This window comes from Neophocaena asiaeorientalis, unplaced genomic scaffold (assembly GCF_003031525.2).
Source record: "Neophocaena asiaeorientalis asiaeorientalis breed wild unplaced genomic scaffold, Neophocaena_asiaeorientalis_V1.1 scaffold123, whole genome shotgun sequence".
In the NCBI taxonomy this organism is placed as follows: domain Eukaryota; kingdom Metazoa; phylum Chordata; class Mammalia; order Artiodactyla; family Phocoenidae; genus Neophocaena; species Neophocaena asiaeorientalis.
The window spans coordinates 3194439-3220406 of record NW_020173666.1 but is presented as its reverse complement, the minus strand read 5'-3'; the positions used below and the strand labels follow the sequence as shown (position 1 = coordinate 3220406).

The window sequence follows — 25968 nt, the reverse complement described above, 5'->3', positions numbered from 1 at the left end:
GAGAGTAGCATTGACATATATACACTACCAAATGTAAAATAGATAGCTAGTGGGAAGCAGCCACATAGCACAGGGAGATCAGCTCGGTGCTTTGTGACCACCTAGAAGGGTGGGATAGGGAGGGTGGGAAGGAGACACAAGAGGGAGGAGATATTGGGAGATATATATATATATATATATCTATCTGATTCACTTTGTTATAAAGCAGAAACTAACACACCATTGTAAAGCAATTATACTCCAATAAAGATGTTAAAATAAATAAATAAATAAATGTTTCTGTGAAGGTATTTTTTAACAGAGATAAGATTTAAACGAGTAGATATTGAGTAAAATGTATTACCCTTCATAATGAGGGTGGGCCTCATCCAATCAATTGAAGGCCTTAATAGAAAAAAACTAACTTCACTAGAAGAGGGAATTCTGCCAGCAGACTGCCTTCAGATTTGAACTGCAGCTCTTCTCTGGGTTCCATTCTTCTGGCCTACCCTGCAGATTTTGGACTTGCCAGTCTCCACAATTCCATGACCCAGTTCCTTAAAATAAATCTGTTTATCTTTCTCACTCTATACCCACTATTCATTCTGTTTCTCTGGAACCCTGACTAATACACACACCATTATACAAAACAAAATATCTTTGAAAGCATCTCTCTTTTTCATTAAAGACATTTAATTTTTCTCCATTTCTTATTTTCTATTTCTGGAAAGTATATAACTCCTTGATAGATCTTCTTCCTTTCATTTTTCGATCAGCTTCATTGACTTACATACAATAAAATTCACGAAGCTCATTTCCAATTTGATGAATTTTGACAATTTTATACAGTTTCACAACCCACCAAATCATTATACAGAACATTTCTATCACACCAAAATTTCCAGCTGTCCTTCTGCAGGAAGCTGTCCCTTTCCTAACCTTCTGGTCCCAGGCAACCACTGATTTTCTTAGTATCATTACAATTTTGCTTTTTCTAGAATTTACTAAAAAATGAATTCACAGAGTGTACAGTCTTTGTATTTCATTTTTTCTTTTTTTTTCTTTTTTTTTGTGGTACATGGGCTTCTCACTGTTGTGGCCTCTCTCGTTGTGGAGCACAGGCTCCGGATGCTCAGGCTCAGCGGCCATGGCTCACGGGCCCACCCGCTCCACGGCATGTGGGATCTTCCCGGACCGGGGCACGAACCCGTGTCCCCTGCATCGGCAGGCGGACTCTCAACCACTGTGCCACCAGGGAAGCCCCTCTTTGTATTTCTTAATGTCATACTTTTGAGAATATTCCATATTGTTGCATACATCTATACCTTGTTCCTTTTTTATTGTGTTCTCCTTTAGGATAATAATCACATTTTGTTTATCCTTGCATCAGTTGATGGATATTTAGATTATTTACATTTTGAGCTATTATAAAGGAAGTTGCTATGAACATTTGTATCACATCTTTGTGTGGACATATGCTTTCTTTTTTTTGCGTAAATATATAAAAGAGAAATTGCTGGGTCATTGAGTAGTGTATATTTATCTTTATAAGAGTATAAAAGTATATAAGAGTATAACTTTTCTAAAGTGTGTTCCCATGTATAATGTATGAGAGTTTGAGTTGCCTCACATTCTTTCAGACACTTGGTAATTTTGGCAGTTCTAGAGGGTGTGTAGTATCTCACTGTGTTTTTAAGTTGCATTTGCTAATGGTTAATCACGTTGCACGTCTTTTCTTGTGCTTATTTATCATCTATATATCTTCTTGGTTGAGCTTTCTATTCAAATCTCTTACTCATTTTAAAAAGCGTTTTCTTTATTAAGTTGTAAGAGTTCTTTATATATTATGGACACAAGTATTTTAATAGATCTATGTTTTACAAATATTTTCTTCTAGTCTTTGGATTGCTTTTTAATTTTCTTAAAAATGTCTTTGAAAAGCAAAATTTTTAAATGAAGTTTAATTTATCAGTTTTGGGGGTGTTTTTCGTGTCCTATTTAAGAAATTTGGCCTTATTCAAGGTCACAAAGATTTTCTTCTATATTTCCTCCTAGAAGTTTTGTTGTATTAGCTCTAAATTTGTAGGTGTATAATGTACTTTTAGTTTTATTTTATATATGGGGTGAAGTAAAGGTGGAGTACATCTATTTTGTTTTGACCTTGGATGTTCAGTTGTTCAAGTACCATTTGTTGAAAAGAGTATTGTTTCCCAACTGAATTACCTTGGTGCCATTGTTGAAATCAATTGACCATATAAGTGTGAGTTTATATCTAAATTCTCTATTTGCTTCCATCGACCTGAATGTCTATTTGTACACTGTATCATGCTGTTTTGGTTGCTAAGGTAGTAAAGTAAATCTTGAAATCAATGGAGTATGTCCTCCAACTTTGTTATCTTTTCCCAAATTGTTTTGTCTAGTCTACATAAATTTTATAATCAGATTGTCAATTTAAAAAAAAAAAAAAAGCCTGATGAGCATTTGATTGGATTACACTGAATCTATGTCAGTTGGGGGAAAATTATCTTTAAAATATTGAGTCTTCTCTCCACCAAAAATAGTGTTAAAACTAAGAAATGATTTTAGTAAAGTAGAAGGATACAAAATCAGCATACAAAAATTAGTTGCATTTTAAAAAATTTTATTTTATTGAAGTATAGTTGATTCCCAACGTTGTGTTAATTTCTGCTGTACAGCAAAGTGATTCAGTTATACCTATATATACACTCTTTTTCATATTCTTTTCTGTTATGGCTTATCACAGGATATTGAATATAGTTCCCTGTGCTATATAGTACACCAGCAAAAGAGTTTCAGAAATAAAAATTAAGAAAACAATCTCATTTAAAATAGCATCAAAAAGAATAAAATACTTAGTAATAAATTTAACCAAGGAGGTATACTGAAAACAATAAGACATGGATGAAAGAAATTGAAGAGGACACAGATAAGTGGAGATATTCTGTGTTCATGGGTTGGAAGAATTAATATTGTTAAAATATCCAGACTACCCAAAATGATCTACAGATACAATGCTATCCCTGTCAAAATTCCAAAGGCATTTATCACAGAATTAGAAAAGAAAATCCTAAAATGTGTATGGAACCACAAAAGATCCCAAATAACCAGTGCAATCTTGAAAAAGGATGAAGCTGGAGGCATCACACTTCCTGATTCCAAACTGTATTACAAAGCTGTAGTACTCAAAACAGTATGGTATTGGCATAAAGACACAGACATAGATCAATGGGGTAGAATAAAGAGCCCAGAAATAAACTGATGCCTATATGGTCAGTTAATTTTCAGCAAAGGAGCCAAGAATATGGGGAAAGGATACTCTCTTTAATAAACAGTGCTGGGAAAACTGGATAGCCATGTTCAAAAGAGTGTCATCGAACTTTTATCTTACATCACTCACAAAAATCAACTCAACATGGATTAAATGCTTGAACATAAGACTTGAAACCATGAAACTCCTAGAAGAAAATATGGATGCTTTAATGATACGGGCAAAGGCCAAACTCCTAGGGTCACCAGTTTTCACAGTTCAGATCTAGAAGATGATATTCAGTCAAACTCTATATGTGTCATTTTCCTGAGCTGAGCATCACAACACTTGCTGCAGTGCATGGCAGACCTGAAAACACCAGGCCTCAATTGAGTGAAATCCTTATTCAACTGGTTAGATTGGGTGCAAAACTAGAAGATAATTCCCATCTCAGTAAGCTCATAGCTTGCTGGAAATTCATCCTTCTTGTTTTCTCTGGGGTAATTAGCCAAAATCAAGAGAATCACAGAGGTCAGAGAGTTAAAGTTCAGAGGGGGCCACCCTTTAGAAGTGCTGGGGTGAACTGAAATAATTGTGCACCTCTGGAAGATGAACCATTGTGTGAGGTTATCACAGGCCCTAGAGTCAGACTGTGCAGATTTGAATTTTGGCTCTGCCTCTTATTAGCTGTGTGACCTTAACTCTTCTGTGCCTCAGTTGCCTCATCTGTAATATGGGTATAAAATTGTACTTTCATCATGTTGTTGTAAGGCATACATATATGAGTTAATGTATAAAGGAATACATAAAATCAGCTAAAACATAGATTGAGACTTGGAAAAGTATCTGGCAATGAAGATACATTCAAATGTTGGCCATTTTATAATTTTCTTTATTTAAAAATGATCGATAGCCTGTTAGGTGGGTCCTGTACAACCTCAGGAAATAAAGACATTTTTCCTTGGTTACATCTGTTTCAGTTCCTTTATCTGTGCCCAATCCTATAGGGCTTTGCTGTCACTGAAGTTTCCAAGCTGCAAATTGAATTGATAAAATAATTCCCCATGATTGCTTAAGATCTTTCTCCCCAGGAACATTTGCATTTTTATAGGAGACTCTGAAAGATACAAAAACATCCTGGTTCTTATAATTAATTGCTGTTTCTGGCCTTTTGGGCAGGCCTGCTATGCTGTACAACTCCAGGGGGTGTCATACTTGGCAGCCAGTGATGGAAATAATTTTATACAGTGGTTTTCAAACCTTGCTCACTGGCATCTCTGGAATTATGTAGGGAATAGAAAGAGAAAACTCAAAGGGCCCTGTTTCTCCCTACTACCTATAGGATCTTCTGTCTGATTTCCATATTGGACATCTGTCTACTTTAAAAAGAAGGTTTAAAGTCCACAGGTTTAGGGTAAGATCACTTTTTTTAAAAGAATGAATTTATAGAATGGAAAGGTCTTCTCACCAGGAGAGTATTGAAATCCTTGTGGCTTCGACAAAGCTAGTCTGCTCTGGGATAATGCATGGGATCCTCATGATCAAGTAGCCTGTTATTGTTCACAGTGTACATTTTCACTTCATCTTCGCCAGGTGATCTGGACCCCTTGTGGCTTGGTGAAAACCAAGTGTCATTGTGTGATTGATACAGTTGAATACTGAGACAGTTGATTTCTTCAAATGCCAAAGGTCTCTTGAATTTCCTATCCACAAATATGTTTATTTAGCAAATCAAAGGGACTTACATAAAACTTTATTTTCTGATTATGGAAAAAATAGAATAAAATTTTACGTTCTCTCCATTCTCTACTTTTGACCTTTAGGATCTCAGCTTTCAGTCCTTTTTTTTTTTTTTTTTTTTTTAACGTTCACAGAACGTGCACACCTTTTAAATATGGTCGTTCACTATTAGAACCTGAAGAGGGTATCTTGATCACCTCCCACCAGGGAAGAGATTTCTCTTTGTCACATGTCATAGAAGCCTACATCTTAAAATGCTGTGAATGGAAATATATTGTAAAATTTCTTTAAAATACACAGCACATCCTGTAGAGACTGACATCTGAAAATTGCCTGAGTTAAGTTACATAAAATGCCCGAGATAGTGTAAGGTAAAGGTTGGGTCCTCATGTAAAAATGACAGGAAACATCAGCAGTGGAAAGATTGCAGGGGTGGAAAGAATGCGTATACTACCGGGTATTGTCTTTTCTCATCAAAAGCCTTATTTTCCCTTCCTGTGAGTAGATCTAAGCCCCATCCACTGTACTGTTCCAACCAGTAATGTTCACTGCTTCTGATACTTACTCTGCTTCACTGGCCTATGGTGATGAATCATCAACACAGAACACAGTAAGCCCCCATTAATTCATACCTGGGAATGACTGGCCAAAATAACTGAATAGGACATTGGTTGTGCTTTCAAGGTGGAAAGAGATCAAGAACTGTCTGTGATCCCCAATCCTGGTCAATCCTTTAAACAGATTCAAAAGGGAGCTTGTAGTTTGCTTGTATTTATGAATTTTGTAGTTTTCTTGTGTGGATGGCTTTCTACCTTGCAATGGAGTGATGGCTGTGATGGAGCATAGGAAGGAGCACGTTCACAAGGATGATTCACCAGCAAATGGGGGGTGTTTGCTGGTCTCTAGACATCCATAAAACACTTGTGGTTTCTCGTAATTATCCCGTTTCTTCGACTTAGAACAGAGCTGTCCAATGAATTTTTTTGCAGTGATGGAAATATTCTTCTACACTGTCCACTATGGTCACCACTAGCCACATGTGGTTATTGAGCACTTGAAGCTAGTGTGACTGAAATTTAAATTTTATTTCGGTTTACTTAACTTTAATTTAAATAGCCATATGTGGCTATAGGCTACTGTATTCAGACAGGGCAGATAGAATGTTTTATTCAGTTCATCTCAGTCAACATTCTGTCAAAATTTACGAGGTCCATTTTGTATAACCCACCTGCGCTGAGGTTTCTCCTGAAGTCTCCAGCTAAAAGACTTCCTTGTGTTAGTTACTGAGCACTGTAACTGGACCCTAGAAGTGGCACATATCTATCCTGCCCCATATTGTTCTTTCTGTCACCCCGACCCCACTCCAGATGTTAAGAAATTTATTGAGAGAAGGGACTAATTAGAGAGCTTGTGCTTAATAAAAACTCAATGAGCATTTGTTGAATAAATGCAGAGTTGCACCAACCATAAATGTCTGAATGCACTTATGTACTGCAGAAAGCATAGATATTACTAGGCAACAGATACATACCCATTGAGGTTCATGCGTTCAAAAGTGTAGCCAGTTAGATGGCACGTGTCCTGGCTGTGTGAGAGAAACTGGGTCAGTAGAATAGGTGGGAGAGAATGACTGATTCATAAAGTGACCACAGGGTGTTAGCCTATTTTATTTGGCTTGGAGGCAAAAATAATTGTGGAGACCGGAAGTACTAATGATTTTTATTAAAGTAAATGAGGGGGCGTGGCCACTCAGAGTACACTAACACTTTATGAAGAATTCTGGGATCAGTCCTGGTGAAATAGTGATAAATTCATCCTGACCCACGCTTTTTTCCAGAATTAGTTTGTAAAATGATGAACTCTCACTTCCTAAATTTTCTGCAGATGCTACCATTGCTGGGGAAATGTCACTGTTAGAGAATAGAAAGCTGTTATTCCAAAGAGTACTGAAGACTGACTGAATGAGGTCTGGAGCATTATTGAAATGGTAAGATAAACTCAAGTACTTTCTGATAAAAGAAAAATTCTTTTTAAAAAATGTGGTCCCTTCTGAATTATGGCCAAATGTCACCGAATCATTTTCAGTGAAATTTTATCTGTTAATGGGGAGGAGATGGGACAAGGCTCTGAGCTCCTCCTGGCAACCCTGCAGCTGAGGCTGTTCTCCCTTGAGATAGCTGGTAATGGAAGCAGCTGAAGCTGGAGGTCATTAACATTTTGAGAACACCACAAACTGACACTGTGTAATATTATGACATTTCGTCCCGAGACATTTAATCTCTTTTAATCAGTGTTTATGTTGGGGATACTTCACAGTTATTTGCTTTTGCATAAAAATGGAACACTGGCATGTCGTTAACATAAGACTGGTTTACTTTATTACTCATTGCAATTGTTTCTAGATCTCTCTCTCTCCCTCCCTTCCCCTGTACCTCTCTCCTCTCCCTTCCTCCTTTTCTTCTCTTTTCCCCCTTTTCCTCTCTTCATTGTTTCTGGCTTTTGCTTTCACCTACGCTTTTTTTTTTTTTTATGCGGTACGTGGGCCTCTCACTGCTGTGGCCTCTCCCGTTGCAGAGCACAGGCTCTGGACGCGCAGGCTCAGCAGCCATGGCTCATGGGCCCAGCCGCTCCGCGGCATGTGGGATCTTCCCGGACCGGGGCACGAACCCGCGTTCCCTGCATCAGCAGGCGCACTCTCAACCACTGCGCCACCAGGGAAGCCCTCACCTATGCTATTTTTGAAAGCCCTTTCAATTTTTCCCTTTGCTGATATTCTTCCTTGGGATGTTAGTGATCTGAGGTTCTCAGGCTACCTTCTTAGTAAACTTTCGCTGGAGAGTCTGGAAGAAAACCCACCTCACCTCTCTGAAAAATGCTCATGGTCCCCATCGTCCTAAGTTAGGAGCTACTTGTTCCCCTCTGAATGTTCCTCCATCCAGGGATGACTTCCCTGCACGTACTTTTCTTCTCCCCTAACCCTAACCCCCCACCCCACTCCCCACCTGCTACCCGCCCCTTTGCTTCTCTCATTTGCTTCAGATATTGTCGTAAGCTTCCAGCATCTGTCCTCATGTCACCAATTCTTTTTCCTCCTTGTGAGTGAGGCGCTTTGTCTTACTTTAAAGCTACTTCAACTTTCCTTCCCCCCGTAAAACCTTTTCATTAAATGCAAAACCGATAATTGTTGATTATTTTATATTAGAGAAAGGATATATTCTGGAGCATGAGCAAGTGGTTCCACATTTCAGCCCACGAACTAGGTGTAATTTTCTTTATTTAAAACAAATGAGCATTTATGTTAAAATTATAAATCTCTTACTGTGCCAAGTCGTCAAAACCTAATCTCAGTTTAGGGAAGTGTTTCTCAACCTTGACCTTGCTGACGTTTGGGGCTGGGTGATTCTTTGTTTGGGGGGTGCCATTTTGTGCACCGTAGAATGTTCAGCAGCATCTCTGACCTCTGCCTATCAGATTCCAGCAGCACCCCCAACTTGTGACCACAAAACATGTCTCCAGGTATTGCCAAATGTCTGCTGGGGAGCGAGATAGTCCCACATTGAGAGCCCATGTGTTTAGTGGAGTGCCTCTTCCTTTCTGTGGGGTGGTGTCTAAGAGCGAAGGCAGAGACTTGAGGGATGGAGAAGACCTTTCCTTGAAATCATTATTCATCTACGTAGACTCAAAGGAGGGGTCTCTATTCCCATTTTGACTTTGGGCCCCTGGTTGCATCTACTACGATCTTACAAATGACTTTCAGAGCGGCTGTCTCTGCTCTGCTCTCAGGCGCAAAGCCCTTCCTGCATTATTGCAAGATACTCTGTTACGTGGCCTCAGGCCTGTCCTGGTGCCATGCTGGGGAGCTAGGCTGAGGGACAGGACACAGGAATCTTGCTGGTTCCAGGCACTGCCCTGGGGCTAGGGGCCCAGTTCTGTCTGATCTGGGATTCCCAGTTCCGTCTGCAGAGACCGTTCTGATGGAAACAGCTTAGGAACCCACCATCATTTAACTTGGATTCTGCCGTGGCTGCTCTTGCTCCCCGCAGTCATGACCACTTTTATGTAGTCTGAGGACAAGCTGGCTTGGCTCTTTATCTGGTTTTCCAGAGATAATGTTTTATGGCTTGGGGGTTACAAACTTCATAGTGATGCTTTTAACACCAAAAAGATTTTCTCTGCCATATTATCCCTTCCCTGAGGCAATGACTTCTACTGAATGAATGGGTGGGAATACAAAGATACAAGAAAATGAGAGAAAAAAGTTTTGGTTAAAATTTCAATTATTAAAAAAAAAACAGGGCTTCTCTGGTGGCGCAGTGGTTGGGAGTCCACCTGCTGATGCAGGGGACATGGGTTCGTGCCCTGGTCCGGGAAGATCCCACATGCCGCAGAGCGGCTGGGCCCGTGAGCCATGGCCTCTGAGCCTGCGCGTCCGGAGCCTGTGCTCCGCAACGGGAGAGGCCGCAACAGTGAGAGGCCCGTGTACCAGGAAAAAAAAAAAAAAAAATCACTTTTTTATTCTAGTGCTATATTACCATAGAAATATAAATATTTGGAAAACTAGATAAAGAGTCATTTTATCCTCAGCCTATAGAAGGATGATTAGGACTGTTGGGGAACAGGATATTCCCAGGGAAGCAAAGAGCTTAGCTGATGGTGGACTCCTGAGCTGGGTGTCCTGTGGGTAGGACTCCCACGATGGAATTGGGAATTTAAGATGACATAGTATGATTTCACCTGTGCGCTATGGTTTTGCTTTGGTTAATGAGCCAAGGGTTCCTTAGTAATCCTCTGCAGTTCTGGGCATCTGGTGATCATTGCTCTTTGCAAGGCCTCTGGTCCACTCCTCACTCCCAATTCCCCAATGTATATTTGGTTTATATTCTTCTTTTCTAAAGTATTAGTGTAAGCCATGAATTATTTCATGAGTTGTAATTTGCATAGATAGTATTGGGTTCCTTATTTTTTTCACTCAGCCCTCTGTATTTAGAGTATGATGGGTCTAAACAGTTTTCTCTTTTTTGTTTTAAAGTGTGTTCCTCTGATTACCAATGATTTTCGGCCCCTGTTATATATTGGGTTTCTTTGGCTCTGAATTGGCTCAGATACCCTTTACTCATTTTTAAAATTTGAGATTCTTATGCTTTTTTCATATGCATGAGTTTCTTGTATATTTAGATAATAATTTCCTTGTGGTTTTATTCCTGGCAAATATCATCTCTCTGCAACAGCTTTATGTTAACTTGATTCACAGAAATTCTTAATTTGATGTGATTAAAACTATTAATGATGCTTTTGGAATTTTAAGTTCTTCCCTAACCCTAGGGCACATTATCTTCTGCCTTGGTTTCTTTTGGCTTATTTCTTTAATATACGTGGATTCCATTCTTGTAGGTGATAATAGGTTTGGATTTTTTTCCATAATGAGCAGCTTTCCTATCATCGTTCACTAAACAGTCTGACTTGTGGTACCACCTTTATTATGCCGTAAATTCTGAGATACGAGTCTGTCTTACAGCCATCCTGGTCTGTAGGTCAATTTGTCTATTTTTGTATTAATATTATACTGTTTGTATTATAATGACCTTCTAGTAAGTCTTAGTAACTGTTAGGCCAAGTGTTCCATCTCATATGCTCATCATGGAGATGTTGTCTAGAATCATAACTCAGGGCTGCTTGTAAGCATCATTTTGGGGACTAGGATTTCAACATATGAATTTTTGGGGAGATACAAACACTTAACCCATAGTATAATGACAGAGAATACATGAATCAAGGGAAACTCTTGAACGTTGCTGGTGAGAGTGTACAAAGATACAACCAGTAGGAAAAACAAGTTGGTACTATTTTATAAAGCTTAACATGCACATTGTCCATAATACACCAGTTCTATTCCTGTATGCCTTATATACCACAAAGAAATAGTTGTTTATGTATCCAAAAAAGAGATAGAAGAATATTTGCACCAGTATCATAACAGCAACAAATTGGCAATAACAAAATGTCCTTAGGAAAATGGATGAACAAATTATACAATAGTTGTGTAATGAAATATCTTTTCAACAGTGAAGTTGAACTACAACAATGTGTATCACCAAGGGTGAATTAAAAAGTATTATTAAGGGGTAAAAACAAGACTGAAAAGAATGAATTTAAGATTTCAATTTTATAAATTTCAAAAAATAAGCAAAACTAACATGTATTAAAAAGTGTGATTAGGGGCTTCCCTGCTGGCGCAATGGTTGGGAGTCTGCCTGCCGATGCAGGGGACGCGGGTTCGTGCCCCTGTCCGGGAGGATCCCGCATGCCGCCGAGCGGCTGGGCCCGTGGGCCATGGCCGCTGGGCCTGCGCGTCCGGAGCCTGTGCTCCGCTCCCGCGTACCGCAAAAAAAAAAAAAAAAAAGTGTGATTAGGGCACAATGGTTGAGAGTCTGCCTGCCAATGCAGGGCACGTGGGTTCATGCCCCAGTCCGAGAAGATCCCACATGCTGCAGAGCAGCTGGGCCCGTGAGCTGTGGCCGCTGAGCCTGTGCGTCCGGAGCCTGTGCTTCGCAACAGGAGAGGCCACAACAGTGAGTGGCCCGTGTACTGCAAAAAAAAAAAGAAAAAAAAAAAGTGTGATTAAACTGGAGAGGTTGTGGAGAAAAGGAACCCCTCCTACACTGTTAGTGGGAATATAAATTGGTGCAGCCACTACGGAGAATAGTATGGAGATTCCTCAAAAAACTAAAAATAGAGTTGCCATATGATGCAGCAATCCCATTCCTCGGCATATATCCAGACAAAACTGTAATTCGAATAGATACATACATCCCTATGTTCATAGCAGCACTATTTACAACAGCCAAGATGTGGAAACAACCTAAATGTCCATCGGCAGATGAATGGGTAAAGAAGATGTGTGTATATATATATACACACATACATACATACAATGGAATATTACTCAGCCATAAAAAATGAAATAATGCCATTTGCAGCTACCTGGATGGACCTAGAGATTATCATACTACTACAAGTAAGTCAGAAAGAGAAAGGCAAATACCATAGGATATCACCTATATGTGGAACCTAAAGTATGACACAAATGAACTTATCTATGAAAGAAACAGATCCACAGACATAGAGAACAGACTTGTGGTTGCCAAGGGAGAGGAGAGGAAGGGGAGGTTTGGATTGGGAGTTTGGGGTTAGCAGATGCAAACTATTATATATAGAATGGATAAACAACAAGGTCCTACTCTATAGCATAGGAAACTATATTCAGTATCCTGTAGTAAACCATAATGGAATGGAATTTAGTAATAAACTCACAAACTCAGGTTACTGAGTTTTATTGATGAAGAATGAGAAAGGAGAAAAGGATGATGGAGAACAAAGAAGTGTCAATGGTTTGGATATTTTCTTTTTTAATTGGTGGTTGTTCATGGGTTTTTGCTTTTCTTTTATATTCATAACTTGTATATGTCACATACATTCCTTTCACATATCAGATATTCCAAAATAAAAAAGTCCAAGGCAAGTACACTTATTAAAATGACAAAAATTGTCAACATGTACTATTTTTTCCATTATTCTAAAATAATCCCTTCCTCCTTGAAAATCACTTTCTATCTTCTTTTACCTCCTTTGTTCCTTTCTTAAAATCAAATTTTATTGTTTTATTTTGTATTTATTTTACTTTATTTATTTTATTTTATTTTTTTTGCGGTACACGGGCCTCTCACTGTTGTGGCCCCTCCTGTTGCGGAGCACAGGCTCCAGACACGCAGGCTCAGCGGCCATGGCTCATGGGCCCAGCCACTCCGCGGCATGTGGAATCCTCCTGAACCGGGGCACGAACCCGTGTCCCCTGCATCGGCAGGCGGACTCTCAACCACTGTGCCACCAGGGAAGCCCCTGTATTTATTTTAGTTTAAGTTTTTAATCTGTTTACTCCACTTGATTGTAAGGTTTATGCCCCAATTATTTTCCATTTGATACCCTCCTATCCATTTCCCATTTTCTTGGAGCTGCAGTGTGCTTTCAGAGACTGAAGACTATATCACCTTAAATCGTTTGCTCTCATACTTTCAGTTAGATTTGGCCAATGGAAAGCCCTGGTAAACTAGAGGGTGAGAAGAGAGAGAGATTGAGGAGCCTTTTCCTGCAATTTCCTTGTCTTTGGGCAGCATCTGTATCCCTTGTATTATAGTTTTTCCATGTCTCAAAGTCTCATTGGTTTACCATTATGTCCTGCTCACCCATCCAACTTTAGATGTGGTGGTAGCTTCTCACTCTTGCTGGCCTTGGGGTGCCTCAACTCTCCTTATCTAGTTCTGAAACATTTCTTAACATATCTAAGCAGCTCCTTCATTAAAACCACTTAATTGGTACCATCTGATCTGGGGTAAAGTTTTCTTACTGCCAGAATCTTGTTATACACTTGGTCTACCTCAGTCACTGCTGTTTCTTCAACATCTAGAATAATACCTAACGTCACAGTAGTAACTAAAAAAAATTGTTTTTCTAAAGAAAGAAAGAATGAGGACAAATACAAAAGGTGCACTCATAGTACCTTAGAATTTGAAAGGACTTTAATGGACATGTCATCCAACTTTTCCTGTTATAGGTATGGAAATGGAACCTGGATGAAACCAAGTTCACTGGAGAGGAAGTCTAGTCCCCCGTGTATAGCACTAGGTACTGATAGATGTCTTCACGAATAACACAGTACAGAAAATTACCACATGATTGTGTCCCACCAGCAGCAGCTGATTAGGTCAGGGCTGGGAAACAGACATCTGTATTATGGATCTATCTATCGGCTAGTAGCAGCCCATGAGAAATCTGGCATGAGAACTCTACCCAAACAAAATGATGACTAAAGAACACTCAATCAGATTCTCTTCCTTGGAGAACTTGAGTGCGAAATACAAAGAGTGTTCCAGTTGGTGATGAAGGCTGATACTGGAAAAGATACAGAAGTCAGGTATCAGAGATGATAAGCTGGCAGGGGTCAAGAGAAACTGAGTATGTAGAGATTGTGAATACATTCAAGTTCAAAGTACAGGTATCATGAGTAAGCAGAAACTGAAAGATATCCAGCAGTAGAGCTAGAGAGGGGAGCTGAGTTACAATATTGGCAAGAGATTGTCTAACTAAAGAACAAGTTAATGTTGGTAGTAAAATGACTTTGGATGTTAAACCATCTTCTAATTCTCAAACTCTGTTCTTCTCCTTTGAGATCCAGAATATATCTGTTACTGGGTTAGCAAAGATTCCCTTAGTTCTTTTTTCCATATATATTTTTACAACAAACCCTCATTATCTTAAGTTCTAACAGCTACAAAAAGGTGGAAAAACCAAAGCTCGGCTCCCAACCTAGTATTTTTCCCACACATCACTCACATTGAGTTATCAATCAAAATGTTTAATCTCATTTGTGATTTCTTCCTATTCCAGCCTAGTTTAGAGAAAGTTTAAAAACCTATTCTTTGATAGTTTCACCATGCAATAATTGCAGTCTAGTATTTCCTTTCTTTCACAACTCTGTGTGAGTTTTCGAAAATATTGATCAATGGCACAGGATAGAAAGCCCAGAGATAAACCCACGCACATATGGTCACCTAATTTATGACAAAGGAGGCAAGAATACACAAAGGAGGCAAGAACATTCAGTGGAGAAAAGACAGCCTCTTCAATATGTGGTGCTGGGAAAACTGGACAGCTACATGTACAAGAATGAAATTAGAACACTCCTTAACACCATACACAGAAATACATTCAAAATGGATTAAAGACCTAAATTAAGACTGGACACTATAAAACTCTTAGAGGAAAACATAGGAAAAACACTCTTTGACATAAACCACAGCAAGATCTTTTCTGACCCACCTCCTAGATTAATGAAAATAAAGACAAAATAAACAAACAGGACCTAATTAAACTTAACAGCTTTTGAACAGCAAAGGAAACCATAAACAAGACAAAAAGACAACCCTCAGGATGGGAGAAAATATTTGCAAATGAAGCAACAGCCAAAAGATTAATCTCCAAAATATGCAAACAGCTCATGGAGCTCAATATCAAAGAAACAAACAACCCAATCCAAAAATGGTGGAAGACCTAAGTAGACATCTCTCCAAGGAGAACATACAAATGGCCAAGGGGCACATGAAAGGATGCTCAACTTCACTAATTATTAGAGAAATGCAAATCAAAACTACAATGAAGTATCACCTCACACTGGTCAGAATGGCCATCATCAAAAAATGTACAAACTATAAATGCTGGAGAGGGTGTGGAGAAAAGGTAACCCTCTTGCACTGTTGGTAAGAATATAAATTGATACAGTCACTGCGGAGAACACTGTGGAGGTTCCTCAAAAAACTAAAAATAGAACTACCATATGACCTAGAAATCCCACTATTGGGCATATACCCTGAGAAAACCATAATTCAAAAGGACACATGTACCCCAATGTTCATTGCAGCACTATTTACAATAGACAGGACATGGAAACAACCTAAATGTCCAATGACAGATGAATGAATAAAGAAGATGTGGTATATATATACAATGGAATATTACTCGGCCATAAAAAGGAACAAAATTGGGTCATTTGTGGAGATGTGGATGGACCTAGAGTCTGTCATACAGAGTGAAGTAAGCCAGAAAAAGAAAAACAAATATTGTATATTAATGCATATACGTGGACTCTAATAAAATGGTACAGATGAACCTATTTGCAGGGCAGGAGTAGAGACAGACATAGAAAACGGACATGTGGACACAGGGTGGGAAAGAGAGAGGGTGGGACAAATTGGGAGATTAGGAATGACATATATACACTACAGTGAATAAAATAGATAGCTAGTGGGAACATGCTGTAAAACACAGGAAGCTCAGCTCGGTGCTCTGTGATGAGCTAGATGGCTGGGAAGAAGGGTTGGGAGGGAGGACCAAAGAGGGAGGAGATATATGTATACATATAGCTGACTGACTTAACTGTACAGCAGAAACTAACACAACATTGTAAAGCAATTATACTCCAATAAAAAAAATTAAAAAGAAAAGGAAAAACAAATATTGACAACAAACAGAAGGTATTCCAATGGGTAGACTCAAATTTCCTCAAATCCATTGTATATAGTTTTTTACAGATTATCTAAATTTTAAGTGAAGAAATAGAAAAATATCAACCTCTGGGAGATGACAGTGAGGAGGGTTACCTAAAAGATCAGTTATTTCATTCCTTCAAAATTTTAATTTCTAGTAGCCAAAATCCCAAGCAGAACCACTCTGAGAATAGAATCTTAGGGGGAGATGCAGCTCAGTAGTGGAACAAGACAGAGAATGAAGTGATAATGCATGAAGCAGAGAGGACTCAGAAGGCAGCAGCATTAGGATTGTATAAAGAGCAGCCTGGGAGAGAGGAATTCATGCTTTTGGGCAGATTCATAAAGGGGCGATTAGTATGAGCAAAATGTAGGAGTGTCATTTATCTTGATTGTCCCAAAGCCCTTGATAGAATATTTTCCTGAAGACTCTTTCACAAAAAGTGAACTCAAATTGCCTTGAAAATTGGCTGATGAGCCCCCCAAAAAAGAGCAAATTTATCTAGTTTTAGGGAAGTAGCTGAAAATGATAAAGAACTGACATCATTTTTTTCGTCTTCTCACATTTTCAAAAGTTAGCTGAGAAAGTAGTTTTCAAAATATGTGATGAGCTAAACTTATTGTGTGTTAGGTTACCTGAGTGCAGTGGCCATATATTCTGAGCCAAAGTGAGGAAGGACTTATGCTGCTTCTGGGTGCAAGAGGTGGCGAGATGCCATTTGGAAGCCAACTTATTAGAATTTCTGCCACATTCTTTACTGTGTATAGGAATTTCAGGACAAACTTTTTTTTTTTTTTTTGCGGTACACGGGCCTCTCACTGTTGTGGCCTCTCCCATTGCGGAGCGCATGCTCTGGACACGCAGGCTCAGCGGCCGTGGCTCACGGGCCCAGCCGCTCCGCGGCAGGTGGGATCTTCCCGGACCAGGGCATGAACCCGTGTCCCCTGCATCGGCAGGCAGACTCTCAACCACTGGGCCACCAGGGAAGCCCCTAGGACAAACTTATAAATAAAGATAATTTGAAAAAATTCTAGACATATGTTTTCAAGCAGTGAGATTTGTGATTACTGATATCAAGGAGCTTAGAATCTGAGATAAGGAAGTTGAGATGTGCTCACCACACCTTAAACATGATAAAACAATTTCAGAAACCTGGAGATAACAGAACATATTGACATCATTTCTGGTTTTCTTTTTTCTCTCCATTCTAACCCTTTCTTCTTCTAATCTGAGAGGGTTTAAAATGTAAATTGGATCATGTCATTAACCTTAAAATCCTTCAAAGACCTTCCATTGCGCTTTGCAAATAATTCAGAGATCTTATTAATCATTGTATTTTCTACTAGTCCCTACCTAGATGGTGGTAGGAATGTAGTGACAATTCCTATCAATAAAAGTAGTTAATGTGGCTGACATAGAAAACGGACTGTAAAACATCAGCTATTTCAGTGCTTGGGTCTGATTGGTTCACCAAAACCAAGGGTGCATTTCATTTTGACCACATTATAACCACTCTAAATGGTTATGCCAGTTGTGATCTGCACAACTTGAAGGGTATTGACTGAAGGAAAAATGCAAGAGTTGTGAGTTAAGTTTTATTCGGGGCCTTACTGAGGACTAGAGCCTGGGAGACAGTCACTCAGTAGCTCTGAGGAAGTTGTTCTGAAGAGGTAGGGGGAGAAGCCAGTTTATATGTGATTTTTTGGCTAGAGAACCTGTGCTCTCAAGTATATATCTTGGTGAAAGATTACTGCTAGTCAAGAAGAGATATCTCAGGTTAATGATCCTAGTGCTTTTCTATGTAGGAGAAGATGCAAGAATCTGGGTTCATTAAAATTCTTCCAGAGGGCTTCCCTGGTGGTGCAGTGGTTGAGAGTCGGCCTGCCGATGCAGGGGACACGGGTTCGTGCCCCGGTCCGGGAAGATCCCACATGCCGCAGAGCGGCTGGGCCCATGAGCGATGGCCGCTGAGCCTGCGCATCCGGAGCCTGTGCTCCGCAACGGGAGAGGCCACAACAGTGAGAGGCTCGCATACCACAAAATAAAAAAAAAAAATCCTTCCAGAGATATGCATCTATCTAAGGGGGCTGCTTGTCCAAAGCACAGAGTGCCTCATACTGTTACCTTAATTTCCTCTCAGAGTGCACTGCTGGTCAGGACTGCAGCAGGTTGCAATTTTAACCCTTACAGGATTGAATAGTAGACAAAAATGCTCTTTGTTCTTCTCTGTTTTCAGTTCTACAGTGGGTACATAGGTATCTGAGAACTTTCCCACATGTAAGAAGTCTGTGAGTTTTCAGAGCCTTGAAAGTGGGTGCTTAGCTTTATTTGTCTTTCTGTTCCTTACAGAGTCTATTATTTTACCTGAGACTGAATTGGGAATTAGTTCATATTTATTCATTTAATGGAATTTTAAAATAATCATGTATGTTCTTATATGTTCTCATTTTGAAATAATTTCAGTTTACAAACTAATATTTTATTTTTTTAATTTTTAAAATTAATTTATTTTTGTCTGCGTTGGGTCTTCATTGCTGTGCACAGGCTTTCTCTAGTTGCGGTGAGCGGGGGCTACTCTTCGTTGCAGTGCACAGGCTTCTCATTGCAGTGGCTTCTGTTGCGGAGCATGGGCTCTAGGCATGCAGGCTTCAGTAGTTGTGGCATGCAGGCTCAGTAGTTGTGGCACACAGACTTAGTTGCTCCGCGGCATGTGGGATCTTCCTGGACCAGGGCTCAAACCCATGTCCCCTGCACTGGCAGGCAGACTCCCAACGACTGCGCCACCAGGGAAGTCCCCAAAGTAATATTAATATTTTAATAATGCATACTTGGTCAGTTTATTTTAAAAAGTCAAAACAAAGCATCATAAAAATGACTCCTATATACATTGAAAATGTTAAATTTTAAGACATGAAGTGTACATTCATTCAACAATCTTTTGAGATAGTGCTCAGGCCTATTCTTTGACCATTTAGACTCTATTCTTTGTGTCCATTGATAAAAATTCTGATTTATTTTATTACATTAATCATAAGGTATGACCCTAAATGTCCATATTCTTGAAAGTAGAATAAGAAGTTAGATACTTCTGACACAATACCAATGTCAGAATCCCTTTAGATTTTTTATCTTCTTTCCCCTTAACCTTATATAATTGTCTTGTCCGCAACTCATTTGATAGTGAATTTTTGCCTATTTCTGAATCTTTCTAAACCATTCAACCTCAAATTGATGGAAACAATTCAATTTCTCCCACTTAACATTTTTAGTTTATTTAATAGTAAATTTAATTACATACTTTGAGTTACCAGTAAAATCCACCTGTAGGGTTTAGGAATAGACATCAACTCATAGTAAGCATATCACTCAAAGATAGGAACAGAATGTCAACATTCAAAAGGTGTATTCATGTGAGCGTTCATCCTGTAGCAGAGAGCTGTGGGTAAGCAGAATCTGTTAACCTGAGGTCAGTTTGGAGAACTTCTATTGTCTTGTAATTATAATTACATTGTAATTACATGATTAATAAGAATGTCTAAATAATGAATAGAGTCTAAAAGAGTAAACGCAACATATCCTAAAGAGTCTCAATATTTAGGCTACAAAGAACTCTAGACTCTGGACCACACACTGATCTTAGCTAATTTGGGGTATGACTATGGCTTTAAGATGAAGGAGTGCAACCATTAAATTTGTGAATCAGGATCCTTTGTACACTATTCATTTAAGAAAGTCTTGACTTCAAAAAGTGGTGACTGAAGATGGTTTTCAAGAGCAAGTGGAAGAAAAGTGTGAAATTCACAATCATTTACACTTTGATGCTAATGGCGTCAATGAAAATAACTTTTGCACATAGCACATTTAAAAGGGTTTTCAGGAACATTATCTCATTTGAACCTAGCACGCTGTGAGCTCAGTACTGTGAGTAGTCATTCTCCTGGTTTCTTAGATGAGGGAGCTGAGGCACAAGGAGATTAAACGATTTGTCATAGGTTTTAGAATATTAATACACAACTGTCACTCAAATCACATCACTTCAATTTTTGTTTTTCCCTGCTAAAGCTTGTTGTACAATAAATTGTCTTGAACAGAGTAGATTGTCCTTCTGCAATAGGGAAAAAAAAGCAATGAATTATTATTATTGTTTATTTAACTCCATTACCACATGCTGACTACCCTAAAACTGCATTTCTCTGTATAGGTCTGTCTTCCCTACTAGATGAGCTACAGGAGAACAGTGACCTCCTCCAGTTTGAATGCCAGTCCTCTTTATCTAGTATGAGTCTGGTGACATTAATTTGGCTGAGCTGAATTCTAAGAGATAGCGCTTTATCCATTTTAGAAATAAGAATACATTTTAGGAGCATGTTATGTTATTTCTAAGCAAAATTTGATGTTTTATAAAAATGGGATAGAGGAAAATTTTGGAGATTTGAGGAGGAAAAATATTTCAGGCCTTTTTCAAGAGAACCTCAGAATATGGTGAGTCACGTTATCATTCTCACATTCTTCATCCTTATGTTTACTAGTTAAATCTATGGTTTTTCTATTTGTAATTCACCATCTTATTCTTTATTTTTATTAATTTCTTCCTGCTTTCTTTATGTGTGTTTTTTTAATTGACATGTAATGGACTTACAATATTATGTTAGTTTCAGATGTATGACAACATATTGATTCAATAATTTTATACATTACAAAATGATCACCACAGTGAGTCTACTTACCATCTGTTGCCATACAAAGTTATTAAAATATTATTGTTATTACAATATTATTGACTGTATTTACTATGCTGTACATTACATGGCTGTGACTTATTTATTTTATAACTGGAAGTTTGTACCTCATAATCCCCATTCACTTATTTCTCCCATCTTCCACATCCACTTGCCCTCTGGCAACCACCAGCTTGTTCTCTATATCTATTAAGTCAGCTTCTGATTTGATCATTAGTTTTTTGTTTGTTTGTTTGTTTAGGCTTCTACGTATAAGTGGTAGCATAGATCATTTGTCTTTCTCTGTCTGATTTATTTGACTCAGCATAATACTCTCTGGGTCCACCCATGTTGTTGCAAATGGCAAGACTTCATTCTTTTTATGAGTAATATTCCAGTGTATGAATATACCATATCTTCTTTAGTTATTCATCTACCAGTGGACACAAGTTGTTTCCATATCTTGGCTATTTTACATAATGCTGCTATGAACATTGGAGAGTATATATATTTTTGAATTAGTGCTTTCATTTCTTTGAATAAATACCCAAAAGTGGAATTGCTGGATCATTTAGTAGTTCTATTTTTAATTTCTTGAGGAAACTTCATACCGGTTCTAGAGTGACTGTATCAATTTACATTCCCACCAACAGTGCACTAAGGTTCATTTTTCTCCACATACTTGCGAACACTTGTTATTTCTTGTCTTTTTGATAGTAGCCACCTTAATAGGTGTGAGATGATATCTCTTTGTGGTTTTGATTTGCATTTCCTTCATGATTAGTGATGTTGAGCATCTTTTCATGTGCCTGTTGGCCATCTGTGTGTCTTCTTTGGAAAAATGTCTATTCAGGTCCTCTGCCCATTTTTAAATTGGACTGTTTGGGTTTTTTTGATGTCGAGTTGTATGAGTTTTTATATATTTTGGATATTAATCCCTTATCAAACATATCATTTGTAAATATTCCCCCATTCAGTAGACTATCTTTTCATTTTGTTGATGGTTTCTTTCAGTGTGCAAAACCTTTTTATTTCGATGTAGTTCTTTGTTCATTTTTGCTTCTGTTTCCCTTGTCTGAGGAGACAGATCCAAAAAATATTGCAAAGACCAATGTCAAAGAGCGTACTGCCCATGTTTTCTTCTAGGAGTTTTATGGTTCTACATCCTACATGTAAGTCTTTAGTCAATTTTGAATTTATTCTTATATACAGTGTAAGAAAATGGTCTAGTTTCATTCTTTTGATTGTAGCTGTCCAGTTCTCCCAACATCGTTTATTGCAGAGACTGTCTTTTCTCTGTTGTATGTTCTTTTCTCCTTTGTCATAGGTTAATTGACCATATAAGCTTAGGTATACTTCTCGGCTCTATTCTGTTCCATTGATCTACATGTCTGTTTATGTACCAGTATCATACTGTTTGATTACTATAGCTTTTGTAGTATAGTTTGAAATCAGGGTGCATGATACTTCTAGCTTTGTTCTTCTTTCTCAAGGCTTCTTTGGCTATCTGTGGTCTTTTGTGGTCCATATAAATTTTAGGATTCTTTATTCTAGTTCTGTGAAAAATGCCATGGGTATTTTGATAGGGATTACATTTAATCTGTAGATTGCTTTGAGGAATATGGGTACTTTAACAATATTAATTCTTCCAATCCATGAGCACAATATATCATTTCAGTTGTTTGTGTTGCCTTCAGTTTCTTTCATCAGTGTATTATAGTTTTCAGAATATAGATCTTTCACCTCTTGGTTAAATTTATTCCTAGATATTTTATACTTTTTGATGAAATTGTAAATCAGATTATTTTCTTAATTTCTCTTTTTGGTAGTTCATTTTTAGTATATAGAAATACTACAGATTTCTGTATATTAATTTTGTATCCTGCAAATTTACTGAATTAATTTATTAGTCCTAACATTTTTTTGGTGCCATCTTTAGTTTTCTCTGTATAGAATCAGGTATTCTGAAAACAGTGACAGTTTTATTCTTCCTTTCCAATTTGGATTACTTTTATTTATTTTTCTTCTAAGATTTCTGTGTCTAACACTCCCAATACTGTGTTGAATAAAAGTGGTGGGAGTGGGCATACTTGTCTTGTTCTCGATATTAGAGGAAAAGCTTTTCAGCTTTTCACTATTAAGTATGATGTTAGCTGTGGGCTTGTCTTATGTGACCTTTAATATGTTGAGGTATGTACTCTCTATGCCCATTTTGTTGAGAGTTTTTATCATAAGAAGATATTGAATTTTGTCTAATGTTTTTTCTGCATCTTTTGAGATGATTATGTAATTTTTATCCTTCATTTTGTTAATATGGTGTTATCACATTGACTGATTTGTAGATGTTGTACCATCCTAGCATCCCCAGAATAAACCCCACTTGGTCATAGTGTATGATCTTTTAATGTATTGTTGGAGTCAGTTTGCTAGTATTTTGTTGAGGATTTTTGCATCTATGTTCATCAGGAATATTGGCCTATCATTTTCTTTCTTTGTGATGTCTTTGTCTGATTGGTATCAGGGTAATGCTGACATCGTAAAATGAGTTTGGAAGTGCTCCTTCCTTTTCTATTTTGGAAAAGTTTGAGAAGATTGTTATTAATTCTTCTTTGAATGTTTGGTAGAATTCACCAGTAAAGCCATTTAGTCCTGGACTTTTGTTTGTTGAGACTTTTTTGGTTACTGATTCAATCTCCTTACTAGTAATTGGTCTTGGAAGATGATAGGTTTCTAGGAATTTATCTATTTCTTTTAGGTTGTCCAATTTATTGCTATATATTTGTTCACAGTAGTCTCATGATTCTTCGTATTTCTGTGATATCAGTTATATTTCTCCTTATTCATTTCTGATTTTATTTATTTGGCCAAAACTCTTCCCTGATGAGTCTTGCTAAAGGTTTATCAATTTTCTTTATCTGTTCAGTGAACTAGCTCTTATGTTCATTGATCATTTTTATTGTTTTTTGTTTGTTTGTTTGTTTTACTCTCTGTTTCATCTTGGATCCTTATTATTTTCTTCCTTCTACTAACTTTGGGCTTTGCTTATCCTTCTTTTTCTAGTTATTTAGGTGTAAAGTTAGATTGTTTATCTAAGATTTTTCTTTTTTCTTGAGGTAGGCCTATATTGCTATGAGCTGTCCTCTTAGAACTGCTTTTGTTGCTTTCCATAGGTTTTGGGAAGTTATTTTTTCATTTTCATTTGTCTCAAGGTATTTTAAAATTTCTTCTTTGATGCTTCTATTGACCGACTTGTTGTTTATTTCCTCCCAAGGAGCATATACATCAATTACGGATTCACCTTCTTCATGGTGAACTAATCACATCAGTGAAAGGGTGCTTGGGAAGAATGTCACATGGTCTGCGGACTTTCTGTTTGGGAAAGTGTGTATGTTTTTTCCACCACAGATAGCTGCCCTTGTTGCTGTTCGTTGGGAGCTGTGAAAATGGCAGAAATTTAATTAATCTGTCTCCCTTGGTACATTCTCATCTCCAGACTTTGCCCCTTCAACCCATATTTTGATAACAATGCAATCTATCACGTTGCTGTTTTTCAAATAAGGAAACTAAGGCACAGAGACGTCAAGTAAGTAAGTCATTCAACTTTAAGTTTAGAGATGGGATGTGAACACAGGTAACCCAACTCTATGCCCTGGACTCTTATCACTGTTCTGTACTTTCTTTATACTAATATTTATTGAATGCTGGTAATATAAAGCCCTGAGCTGGTAGGACATCATAGTATGATTTTAGGAAAAGCATGGAATTTTTAGATCTGCAGTTAATACATAAGCCTCGTTTAGCCACAGTGCTTGCTATTCTCTCACTTTTATGGGTCTCTCAGTTTGTACGCTTGCTGACATCTCTCCCTGCCCCTCTGTCATGGAAGTGCACATGGACACTGTCATAGCCAAAAGGCATTCAGCCAGAGAGAGCAGAAGGAGAATAGAGATATGAACCATCCACAAATAAGATTACCAACTTCTGGGTAATTGAAAACTGATTAAATAGTATCATGATTTCTTTGTTCACTTTCTAGGAGATGTACCCAAGACCTTCTAGGAACAATCTAAGATAGGTTAGCTGTTTTGTAGCTCTTGTCATAGGCCTACTCTTTTAGGCCTGTCCTGCTAAAGATGTGGTTAAAAGGAAGCCTTTAATTGATCAAACATTCTGTTCAGTTATTCCATATTTTTCTATCTGAAGTTGATATTTTTCCAGGGTACAATGAGCATTGTGATTCAGTTGGCTCGGGGAGCAAATAGAGCATTTTCCTATAACCACTCAGTCAAAGGTCAGTTGCTAGGATTTTGCTGTTCATCCTCATGGAGCAAGGTGTTTTTTTCTCTTTTCTTTAAGCTTGACACCAATCTGAGGCAGTTTAAGTTCCCTCTGCTGTTTGCAGTGATTGATTTCTGAAGCAGAAACATCTTTTCACCGCATGAAGATCTGAGTCTACTAAGGCTTGTTGGGGCACAAAGCATTTATATCAAAGTTTGTTTCAGAGACATTTGAAAAAAAATAACCTACCTATACAGCTATGCAAATGCAATCTAATACCCACAGACTACCAGGGATGGCAGATACAGAGCACCTGACCCCTCCCTTCCTGCATCTAAACTTGATAAGATAGGTTCATTGGTTAGGTTCTGTTAACCGTCCTGTGCTCATCCAGCCTTTAAATTCTTTTCAATATTTCATAGGCTAATAGCATACACCATAAGTCTGAAATCAAATAATCCGATAATGCAAGTATACAAAAACCTATTTGACAACCTTGCACAGAGCAACAAACCACCCAGGCAGCCCTTAAATTCTTAACTTTTCTTGTCACATATACCAGAGCTTTTAACTGTATTGGATGTTGCCATATTATTTAGCTCTTTCCCTTATTACACAAATAAGAAAACTTAAATAATAGTTGTAATTATACTTGTTATGAATACTGAATAAAAGTATAGTTCAGGATATCTTGATCTGTTTTCAACTTGACTTCTTGATTTTAGTTGAATCACAGTCTGATTTCCTTCATTTCATTTAGATTTATTTTAGCCTCCTGGTCCTCCTTCTCCACTATGGAGGTGGTATACTATAAGAGTAACTACTATTTATAAGAATCTACTATGTTATAGGCATTCTACATCATTACCTTTAATCCTCCTAAGAATC

The 25968-nt window shown here is 38.0% G+C and overlaps 1 long non-coding RNA gene across 1 annotated transcript in view; it reads left to right on the top strand.

Annotated features, from left to right (window-relative positions):
* The first annotated feature begins 6871 nt into the window (after positions 1-6871).
* LOC112401544 (uncharacterized) overlaps positions 6872-25968 on the top strand; it is a 125510-nt gene continuing 106413 nt past the window's right edge. The window contains exon 1 of the long non-coding RNA XR_003003591.1: positions 6872-6974. This is a non-coding gene — a long non-coding RNA (uncharacterized LOC112401544). The remainder of the gene's footprint in view (positions 6975-25968) is intronic.